Source organism: Phyllostomus discolor, chromosome 6 (assembly GCF_004126475.2).
Source record: "Phyllostomus discolor isolate MPI-MPIP mPhyDis1 chromosome 6, mPhyDis1.pri.v3, whole genome shotgun sequence".
NCBI lineage: Eukaryota > Metazoa > Chordata > Mammalia > Chiroptera > Phyllostomidae > Phyllostomus > Phyllostomus discolor.
In genome coordinates this window covers 27,484,994-27,495,575 of record NC_040908.2, presented here as the reverse complement: position 1 = coordinate 27,495,575, position 10,582 = coordinate 27,484,994, and the positions used below count along the sequence as shown (strand labels likewise).

Genomic DNA, 10,582 nt, shown 5'->3' with positions numbered 1-10,582 from the left:
GGGGGGTGGCTGGGGGCCTGGCAGTCCCTGGGCGGCAGGGACGGAGTGTCGGGAAGAAGGGAGCGAGGCTCCCGGGGCAGAGAGGCACCGGCAGGCGGAGAAGCAGCCAGAGCCTGCTCCAGCCGGTCCGGCCCGCCTCCTGCAGTCTTTGGGGTTTTTTCCTTTGGGAAAACTGGGTGGCTAGAAGAGAGAGGAACGATTTGCAAAAGTCAGGAAAACTTGCTGAACTTGAGCTACTGTGTACTGCGAATTAGCATTCAGCCGGGCTCTGAGTCCCTGGGACGCTGAAGCGCCGAGAGCAGAAAGAGGGCGGCTTGCAGGACCCTCCGGCTGCGCTCCGAGCTTCCTCCGCCGTAAACAAACCCGCCACAGCAGCAACCGCCAGCCGCAATTGTGCGTACGCCGAAAGCAAAATTAAACATAATAGCTTTTATTTATCTGCTGCTTTTATATTATTAAAATATTTTTAGTTACATTGTATAAAACATCATCCACTCTGATTATTACCTGCCATATCTGTTGATCTGCTCCTGTGTATTCGGTGCAGCAATATTAACAATCAAGAAAAAACATATCTTATATATTGTATCTGTCAAGATATGTTACCATTTCCATTAACAAAAAAACCACATTATTCTCGTTGAAGACGCTATGAAGCATCTTTCATGAGCACTTTATTAATAATCACAGTTGTCAAAAAGAATTAGATATGCGTAGATTGTAGATGCAAGGAAATATTAGATACACAGAATAAAATATACTGTGGGATTGAGGCATAACTATTTTTTCTTTTTAAAATAAATTTTTACCGAGGTGAAAAAAAACTGAGCTATTAAGCTTACTTAAAAGATGGCTTTGTTGGTTTAATTATACTGTAGTTATTTTATAAATATGTTTCAAAGGAAGCTTGCCATATTGCATGTCAATGAGGACTCTATAAAGAAAAGCTCACAAAAGCTAATGCATACCAAATAACAAATTTTAGTCATTAGCATTCTTATTTATTACAAACTAAAGGAACCTATTAACAGACAAGAATTTCTATTTAGCTAGCATTACATTGTTTGGCCATTAAAATAAAAAGGGCAAAGTATATACGTATTTTTTTTTCTGTTGGAACTATAGTTCTTTCTGCCTAGAAGCTCCTGGGGCGCTTGGGGGATATTTCTGATTGAGCAAACAGATTCTACAGTGGGAATGGGCCGGAGGGCCCAGAACCACTATTTTTAGTTATTCAACTTAATACCATTTATTGGAAGCAAAAACAGTGCAGAGACTTGGAAGTAGCCACAGTCTGTGAGGGGCCCTTTGTCTTTCATTTGTGTCATGTGCATATGCAAATTACCCATTGTTTTTCCTCTGGGGGAGGGAGTGGGTGGCTTTTGTTTGGATATTAAAATTTCCTTAAATCCTCCCCAGACAAGGTACTTCTCCCAACGCAGATTCCCCTAGTAGGAAATCCCTCGGGCAGTAAACACGAGGGTGTTAATTCTAGAAACAGGCACGTGTAGATTTGTGTCATTTAAAAACATTTTCCTTTGAGCAAAAGCAGCAATTCTGCTCTCCTCTCAGAGTAAACGAATATATAAAAATATTTTTGCATGCCTATTGGACAAGGAATAAACTTTTCAACAATTCTTACATTTAGAAACTTGAAAGATCTTTTTCTTCTCAAAATCGAGGGAGATTCCACCCCCCCAGCACGGGGTAGGGAAACAAGTAAATATTACAGACACTGAGGTGAAACATTTGGAATTATAAGGAAGGATTATTATGCATTATGGTGGGTGCGAAGGTTTTTTAAAAGTGCCCAACAGGAAAAAGAAATGATAGTTACATGAACTTGTTTAATTCTGCACGTTTACCAACCGACTCAAGTACAGGTTCTTAGTACAGGTTCTTCAGGCCTGCCGGTCAACTCAGACACAGGGCATTCTGCCTGCTCAGGGGACCATTTGCATTAAAAAGACGGAAAATTTCTAAGAAAGGTGCTTCTTTGTAAGATCCGTATCAAAACAACAGGTATTGGAAGGAGGGAATTCCAAACCAGAAAAATCTCTGACAAAAGTCATTAACAGATTTTGCAAACCCCACGCAGAATCTTAGTTTTCAGTAGTAAAAGTCGCTGTGTCGTGTGGGGGTGGTGGTGGTTGGGGGCTAGGTATTCTCTCCCTTGTAATTACTCAGGCAGAGCTTAAAGGAGGAAAAGTGTAATGATTCCCACACTGCAAACTTGTCCTACAGGGAAATAATGAAAGTCAGTGTTTAAGAAAGAAGCTCAGGTGCCTTGATGCTGGCAGTTCTAGAAAAAAAAATGTAAACTCTATTTTTATCTTATTATATCTGGACGAGGTGTCAACCCCCAAGTTTCTCTCAAAGTGCATTTGATACAGAGGTGGGGTAAATTGCTTTAAAACCTAAGTGTATCAAAAAAAAAAAAAAAGGTGTCACTTGTCAGTAAAGGCCAGATCTACATAATTACTTGGATCATTCTGCTGCTCTTACTCACCCTAAGTTAACCAGTCTGATTTTTCTTCCACTGCTCAGAGTGCTGATATTATCTGGATACACCACCCACTTGCATCTCCCTCATCTGCATCTTTCCCCTTCAGTGAGTGCTGAATGCTACCAATAGCCATGGAGGAGAAGGCTGTTTCCCTTGTATTTAAACCAAAGTGGTTTGGACCTCAGTGTGAGTGGAGAACACCCTATTTTGGCTGCCTGTAATCCAGTTTCAAAGAGTGTATCAGAGGAGGCAATCTTGGTGAGGCAAAGTAAGTTGGATGGTTACCCTTTTCTCAGAGGGCTGATACTTGCTTGGGTGAGAAACACAGGTCACGTCAGGACAGCACAGAACAATGATTTTTTTTTATGGGTGTCCTGGCTGGGAGCACTAAAAGGGAAAGATAGGAAAAATCTCAGAAGGCTTCCTGGAAGAGGTGGAATTTGAGCTGAGCCTTGAAAGTTGTGTATGATTTGAGATGGTGAGAAAAAGGCCATATTAACAATATTGGCATATAGTTAAGGCATAGTGACAGGTCTGATATAAGGCAGGCATTTAAAAGTGTTATTTAAATGAATGAACAGAATTACTTAGAAGCCTAATAATAAATTCCTCTAAACAGTTCTCCTTAGGATGGCTTGCCTTCTATGTTAACCTGAAGCTCTGACTTCTCTTCCCCTTTGAGGTTGTATCTTTCCCTCATTCGGGCCGGGAGAGCTCATTGTGAGGTTACTGATCGTGTCTAGGGCTGCAGACTGATGCCAACTGGCACCAGGAAAGGACTGAAGGTTCCCCCTCAGAGGAGACTTCTCCATGGGCAAATGTTCCCTGTACTGATGTCCTGTTTACATTCTTGCAAGAATGAGGGGATTACTGAAATTCTAGCGAATTTTGTATTCTTAACAAACCTTCCTCTTATGGACCAATTTAATGCTTTGTTTGAAACGTCCTGGAATGCAAAATGGTGAAAGGGGGCTTGATGGGTTTTTATATCAGAGCAGAGTCCCCTGCAAATGGCCCCGAATTAGAAACAAGGAAACCTGGTGCGGCTACTAGTTAGTGTGTGGAGAAAGCAGCTCACCCAACCCAGCTTCGTGTTTTCTCATCTGAGAGACACAGCCAGTACTGGCTACCCTTGTCTATATGAAGACGTTTTTTGTTTTTGTTCTTTAAAGGCAAAACAGTAGGAAGGTAGGTTTTTACATAGCTCTGGCCTCCAGCATTGTAGAATTCTGGTTATATTAATCAATTATGAACAGCTCTTTGTTTTTAATCCCCTGGGAACAGATGCTCATTAGTTTGAGCTTTAAGATACAAATTTTAAAATTACAACCACCAGCAAAATAAACAATACTGGTAGAAGGGGAAATCTACACCCATACTGTCTTTTTTTCAAAATGCATTTTTATGCATTTGTGGCTCTCTGGGCCTGGGATATGCAACCCACACTAGGATCCAGCAGAGCTTTGCTCTTCGGAAGTGCCCTCGCTGAGTGAGGCAGTGCCAGCCTGTGCTGTGCCCCAGGCAGACGTCTCGCGTCTCCATCCCCTCTCCCGGACCGCTTCCCCTTGGCCCTCACCTCCACCTCTGTTCCAGAAATCCAGCTTTCTTCTTCTTGTCTTTCCTCCTTCTCCTCCTTCTTCTTCTTAAAACACACACACACACACACACACACACACACACACACACACCACTGTGTCTTTCTAAACTAAGCATAAAAGTCAACAAGTTGAGGGCAATTCAATTTCAATAATAAACAGATGTCTCTTGAGTTCCAGACACCCCTTCCACGGGAAGCGCCTAATTCAAAAGGAGGAAACGCCAAGGCTTATGAGGAATTCTGCCATGAGCCTTCTACCACCCCTTCCTTCTACTGTCCTTCCCCCAGCTCGCCCCTCACCCCCGAGGTCATCCGAGGGTAGTTGGCTTTCCCAAGAGTCTATCCTTCTCTGGTTGTACAGTGTGTTCGGTTCCACCACACACAGACAGGCTAAACACATGTCAGCACAGCGTGAAGAAGGAAGTCTGTCCATTAGCACGTTCAGAAACAGAGTCTGGGATGTAGTACGTTCAATAAAGGGCTTCTTGTTTGGGAGCCTGATACCACAGCATCTCTCTAGTGAAAGCTGAACTGACCTCAATTTGTGTGGGCAATATGCTTGTGTGTGCGGTGCATTTACAAGGCCAGACGAGCTGGAGCTACTCTGCAAGTCTCTTGATGTACAAGAGGAAAAAGGTATTGGATGACCTGTGTGTGTCGAGGAGGAGGAGCCCCGAGAGATTAGAAAATAAAGAGGGGCTGGAATTTTACTTTAATTAGTCTCGCATTTCCCAGGAGAGCTTTTCTGAGAACATGATCTTCTCTCCCGTTTATTTCTCTGCAGCCAAGTTTGGAGACTCACTGCGCCGAGGAAGAAGAAAGGACCATCTCTCCCCAAGTTGGATTCTGAAGAAAACTTGGCCCTAGCTTCCAGAAACCTTAAATCACATGTAGCCAAAGTTTTGACCTGGTCACCAAGAATAAAACAGAAGCTGAATCTGTTACTCAGAATTTCAAATGAACCAGAGGACACATTGAAAAGCCTTTTCTTGAGTGGGAGACTGAAGACGTGGTGTAAGGGTGGAATAATGCTGGGTCTTCTCTTGACATGGCGATGCGAGGGCTGCATCCTCGGGTCCTGGTACCCAGGTCACCTCTCCAGCCCCTCCTGGATCTCACCCCATGGGAGGGTAGGCTAGGAGTCAGGGGAAGGCTCTGCAGGACCAGAGAAGGCAGCAGGAGTGGGGCAGCAGGAAGAACCCAGACAGCGTGCCTCGGAGATGCAGATCTGGCGCACAAGGAAGGCACCCACCTGGGACGGAAGGGGTCGTTAAGTCTGTCCTTGGACCACAGCGCTGAGGCCCTCAGACAGTCTCCAACCCTTTGTAGCAATCTATAGTATGAGTCAGGGTGGGTGGAAAAGCTCCTTATATCAAGTTTAACAACTTTCTGGTGTAACTTCTGAGAGGGCTGATCGCTCATTCATGCGGAAGCAAGACGCCCAGTTCATTTTGCCTGTTTTTGCTACTCTCAGTTGGGTTTGGGAGGCTGTCGTGGTAGCTGCAAATGGCTTCTCAAGTGACATTTGCTGACATTCAGTGAAGTACATTTATCAGTATTCGCCCGCTCACCTCTACACATGCAATCCATTTTGTTTTGTTCTTCATAGCAACCTCCTTGCTGACACCCATGCCCTGAAAACGATAAATGGCAAGGTGGCGTATTTCTCAAATGTCACTGTGAAAAATCTTTAATGGACTAAGTGTAGCTCTTCACGTTACAACTTGTCAGGTACGGAGAAATTCTAGAGTTTCTTCTTAATCCACAACCCTTTGGAACCACACATCTGCAAGCGCAGACTAATTATAAGCTATACCAGTCAGACCTGGCAAGCAGAAACCAAACAGAAAACATCTGATATCAGCCCAGTCTTTTTGATTACTCTCATTCCACTTTTGCTACTTCCTTTCCTCCTCAGAGAATCTACCAGAGAGGAGAAATCTGTTACTCTAATTAAGTGGGTGATAGCTCCCACCAGCCCTCCATGCAGGTGTGTGACCCACTTGCACACCCAGCCTTCTCCATAACAGTTTCACTCTTCTCCTCCAAGACTCAAAATCACTAGGACCTCACTCCCTCAAAATGTGATTCTGAGCCACAAATCTTGGCCCCTAAGTACTGCTGCAATGGGGTGGTTCGGAGGCATCTGAATCTGGCTAGAAGAGTCCTCTGTCCTCCCTCACCATCCCTTTCAGACTGCCTGGCCATCCCCCTAGATGGCTGAGGGTTTCCCAAAGCCACCTAAAATCCCGCCACCATCCTCCACTGTCTGCGTGCCTGTCCACCACCCACTTGCTGCCTCTCAGGGGAGCTGCCTGCAGTCACTCACTCACCTCCTCACGTGGCTTGCTCACGCAGGCTCTCCCTTTTCAAATGGTCTCTATTTCCTGGAGTGGGCTCAAGGGGAATCCACTCTTGCCCACCCACCATTGTCAGGGGAGAATTTGCTGCTTCGCCTGTGTCTGAGATGTGTCCCAAAAAAGTGGCATCATCAGTTCACATGAAAATTTTTTAAAGATTTTATTCATTCATTTTTAGAAGAGAGGAAGGGAAGGAGAAAGAGAGAGAAACAGCAATGTGTGGTTGCCTCTCACATGACCCCCACCTGGGACCTGGCCCGCAACCCAGGCATGTGCCCTGGACTGGGAATCAAACCGGCAGCTACTTGATTTGTGGGCCAGCACTCAATCACTGAGCCACACCAGCCAGGGCAGCTTACATGGATTTTTACAGTCCATGTTAGAAGGTCAAAGAGGCTGGGAAAGGGGGTGAGCTTAAGTCAAGGAACAGAACCGGTAGCACCCAGAAGGGTGCCAGCCAAGTTCATCTTTGGCCAGATGCTAAAGGCTGAGATGTCGTTTTCCTCCTGGCCTTTTAAGCCCCACCCAGGCTCTAATCTTGACGTCTGCCTTACACGTGTGTAAATCCCACCCATCCCCACTTCCCTGGCTGCTGCTTGGTTTTCTCCTGATATCATCCTTAGATTTGTTTCTCCCTTAGGTTTGGCCTCCTGTCTCTTTGGTTAAATAACTGTCCCCTCTGCCTCCTAGCCTTTGGGGACCCCTCTAACAATGACAGGTCTTTAGCTACACGGAAGCTCAACAATCTAATAATCTAGCACTATACAATTTGTAAACGTTACCACTTCTGTGGCTTTGTGTTTATTGTGACTCCTTCTTTAGTCCTTTTAGAAATCTTCCAGTTATGCCAAAACTGGGCTCACAATCTTGCCTTTTCTCACAGCTTAGGATGAAGAGGGAAATCAGTCGTGTCCCAGCAGCCAGGCATGGCAGGGCACAGAGTGTAGACACCTGGCAAATGCCTGCCCAGCAAGAGTGGAGGGCAGAGGGCCCAGGCAACTACCTGGGGGTTGCGTGGGCACCTACCCAACGGACTCAGGCCCTGGCATGGCCGGACTGATCACTCTTGCCAGGACCTATCCGAGAAAAAGGAAGGTGTCTGAATAGTTCATGCAACTTAAGGAGGGCAGACAATCAAACCAGGCAGATGAGGGGGAGAAATGTAGCTTTGGAGCCCACTAAAAAACCAAGTACAGATTGGAAGTGATTTTTGAAGGCAACAGTTATTTCTTTATTTGCATGGGTGCCTTGTGCTTTCCTGTAACCTGTTTTGGATGGAGAGGTGGACATACAGGAGATAGCTACACCCTATTTGCATCGTTGAGTATTCAGTTGTTCCATTAATTTAAAAAATGCTTGAGTATTTCTTTTATTTATTTTTTTAATTGTATTTATTTATTTTTAGAGAGAGGGGAATGGAGGGAGAAAGAGTGGAAGAGAAACATCAATGTGTGGCTGCCTCTCGCGTGCCCCCAACTGGGGACATCGCCCACAACCCAGGCATGTGCCCTGACTGGGAATCAAACCAGTGACCCTTTGGTTTGCAAGTCAGCACTCAGCCCACTGAGCCATACCATCCAGGGCTGGGGTGCTTTTCTTTTTCATTTAAAATCTATGTTGTTCTAGATGATTACATTTCTAAACACACACACTGAGAAAAATCTTAAGTAACCTGTATTTTTTAACAATTCAATTTAATTTTATTAAATTTATTGGGGTGACACTGGTTAATACAATTATACAGGTTTCAGGTGTACGGTTCTATAACACATCACCTGTATATTGTGTTGTGCATTCACCACCCAAGTCAAGCCTCCTTCCACTATCATTTATTTACCCTTTAACCTTTTTCTCTCTCCCCGCCCCACCCTTCCCTCTGGTAAGCACCATACTGTTGTCAGTGTCTATGAGTTTTTGCTTGAGTAGTTCTTTCTAACATCGGTAGAGATTCCATTGTCTCTCATTTTGATGGGTAAAATGATGCCCAGGTTGTTTATTGGACCTCAAATGACATTGGAGTACTCTGGGGTAAGCACAGCGTGTGTGTGTGTGTGTGCACGCACATGTGAATGTGTTCCCATGGGGAGTGGACATGAGGGGGCACATTTCACAGCCCAAGAAACTATAAGGATGCCTGGCACACAGTTTTCTCACTCGACAAATAAAACAGCCTTCATTTCATCTGTAATTATAGTCTGCACGTAATAATTAATACAAGATTGCTTTTTAAGGCATTCTCATAAATTCTAGATATTCTTCCTTTTGTTCAGCCACTGTGGAGCCCAGGTTAGGAAGAGCTCTGCTGAAGTCCCTTCAGCTGGGTACATTCTCTGAGTGGTGAGGCCGTGCGCATTGTGCGTGGAGCTAGGCTTGCTGTGCATGGAGCAGTGGTGTCTCCTTTGCGCAGGCTGGGGTCAGCCCTCTGATCCAGGCCCTCCCTGTCCATCCTCTACTGAAGAGAACTGCACAAGCAAAGGCAGGAGGTGTGCAGATGTCCAAAGAAAGAATTTTACAGCCCCTCTCTGCAGTGAGGGGCCTGGGAGGGGTCATATCAAAAGGAGCAGTAAATACCCTGAGGGTCTTTGCTGATTGCCGGACTCCTCCACAGAGGCTGATAGGATCTGATGGGGGTGGGCACTCACAGGGGAGCCTGAGCTGGTGGTCATTCCCATCCACACCCAACTTGCTTCAGTAAAATCAAATGAACCAAATGATCATCATCACAGATCCCTCCCTTGAGCTGATGACTCTCTGCAGTTACTGCTCCATTTACCTGCTTCTCTTTGACATAAAGCAGCCCCAAAGAGCTAAGGATGTTGTCCAGTCTGTCTCCCATCCCCATCCCTCCACTGAGAGTGTTCTTCTCCAGGACGTGCACATGCCAGCCACACAGGCCTTCTGTCTGTCTCGTTTTGAATATGACAGACCACCATCGCCCCACATCAATGCTTGTGCATGGTCTCTTCCCTCTGTCTGGAACGCTCTTCTCGTACGTGTCCATAGTTGCTGCCTTCCTGTCAAATTGTTCAAATGGCACCTTCTCAGGGAGTCATTCCCTGAGTAACCAACCACCTCGGTTGGCTCCTGAAGTCACTCTTTCACCTCACCCTTTTTTATTGTCTCCTCTTTGGAAACAATCATCGTCTTTTGTTTGCTCACTTCTTTAATTTCCATGCCCTTGATCTAGATGCCAGCCCATTGAAGCAGGCCCCTCACCTATGTTTCTCACTGCTCTTTCCTTAGCATCTAGAACATTGGCTTGCTCCTAGTGGGTGCACAATAATTATTTGCTAATAAAATTGTCCTTTACAATAGAACTCTATTTTAAAAATTTTTATTGATTGATTTTTTTGAGAGGAAGACATTGATTTGTTGTTCCACTTACTTATGCATTCATTGGTTGATTCTTGTATGTGCCCTGACCAAGGATTGAGCCCACAACCTTGGCATATTAGGAAAATGCTCTAACCAACTGAGCTACCTGGCCAGGGATAAAATAGAACTCTTTAACTCAAGAACACATGAATTAAGAATCTGTGTACAGGGATAACTAGTAACCTCTTCAGCCCTCCACCTGGAAGCCCTAGGGAGCATCAGAAAAATACAAATCCTCAAGCCCAACCATAGACTAAATCAGAACATCCAAAGGTGGTTCTGGACTTTGTGCACTGAGCAAGCGCCCAAGGCAATTCGAACACAGCCAGCAGGTGTGGGCAATCAGCTGGGCTGGCATCTGCAAGCCACGGAACTGAGCATCACTCATGCACTCCACAGAGAATCACTGGATGTGTCTGTGGTACACAGCTCTGTGTGGAACTCAAAGAATGTCCTTGTGACAAGTAAGAGAAACCTAGTCAAATAAGCATCATTAAAATGATGCAGGCATTTCGGTTAAGGGGACGAGAGTATCTCAGGGAGCCAAGTAGCAGTTGTCTCAGAAAGGTCTGGGATCAGATGCAGAAGAGGCACCAGGAGAAAGGTGGCGGTTCTCTCCCTCACTCTCACCCTCACCCACTGTCACCTCGGCTTCCGTCATGCCTGTCTGCTGACTGATGTTCCTGGCTTCTTTGTGTGCCTGAGGGACCAAGGCCCTCTCAGTCCTGGGATTTACATTTCCTC

At 45.4% G+C, this 10,582-nt stretch overlaps 2 long non-coding RNA genes across 2 annotated transcripts; one reads left to right on the top strand and one right to left on the bottom strand.

The window, feature by feature from the left end:
• Positions 1-154: 154 nt before the first annotated feature.
• LOC118501076 lies at positions 155-4,114 on the bottom strand. The gene is made up of 2 exons (XR_004903651.1): positions 4,083-4,114; positions 155-2,238 (listed from the first exon to the last, which is right to left on the bottom strand). It is a non-coding gene; the product is annotated as an uncharacterized LOC118501076 (long non-coding RNA).
• A 184-nt stretch (positions 4,115-4,298) lies between these two features.
• LOC118501075 lies at positions 4,299-5,043 on the top strand. Its single transcript, XR_004903650.1, has 2 exons — positions 4,299-4,739; positions 4,888-5,043. It is a non-coding gene; the product is annotated as an uncharacterized LOC118501075 (long non-coding RNA).
• The last annotated feature ends 5,539 nt before the right edge of the window (positions 5,044-10,582 follow it).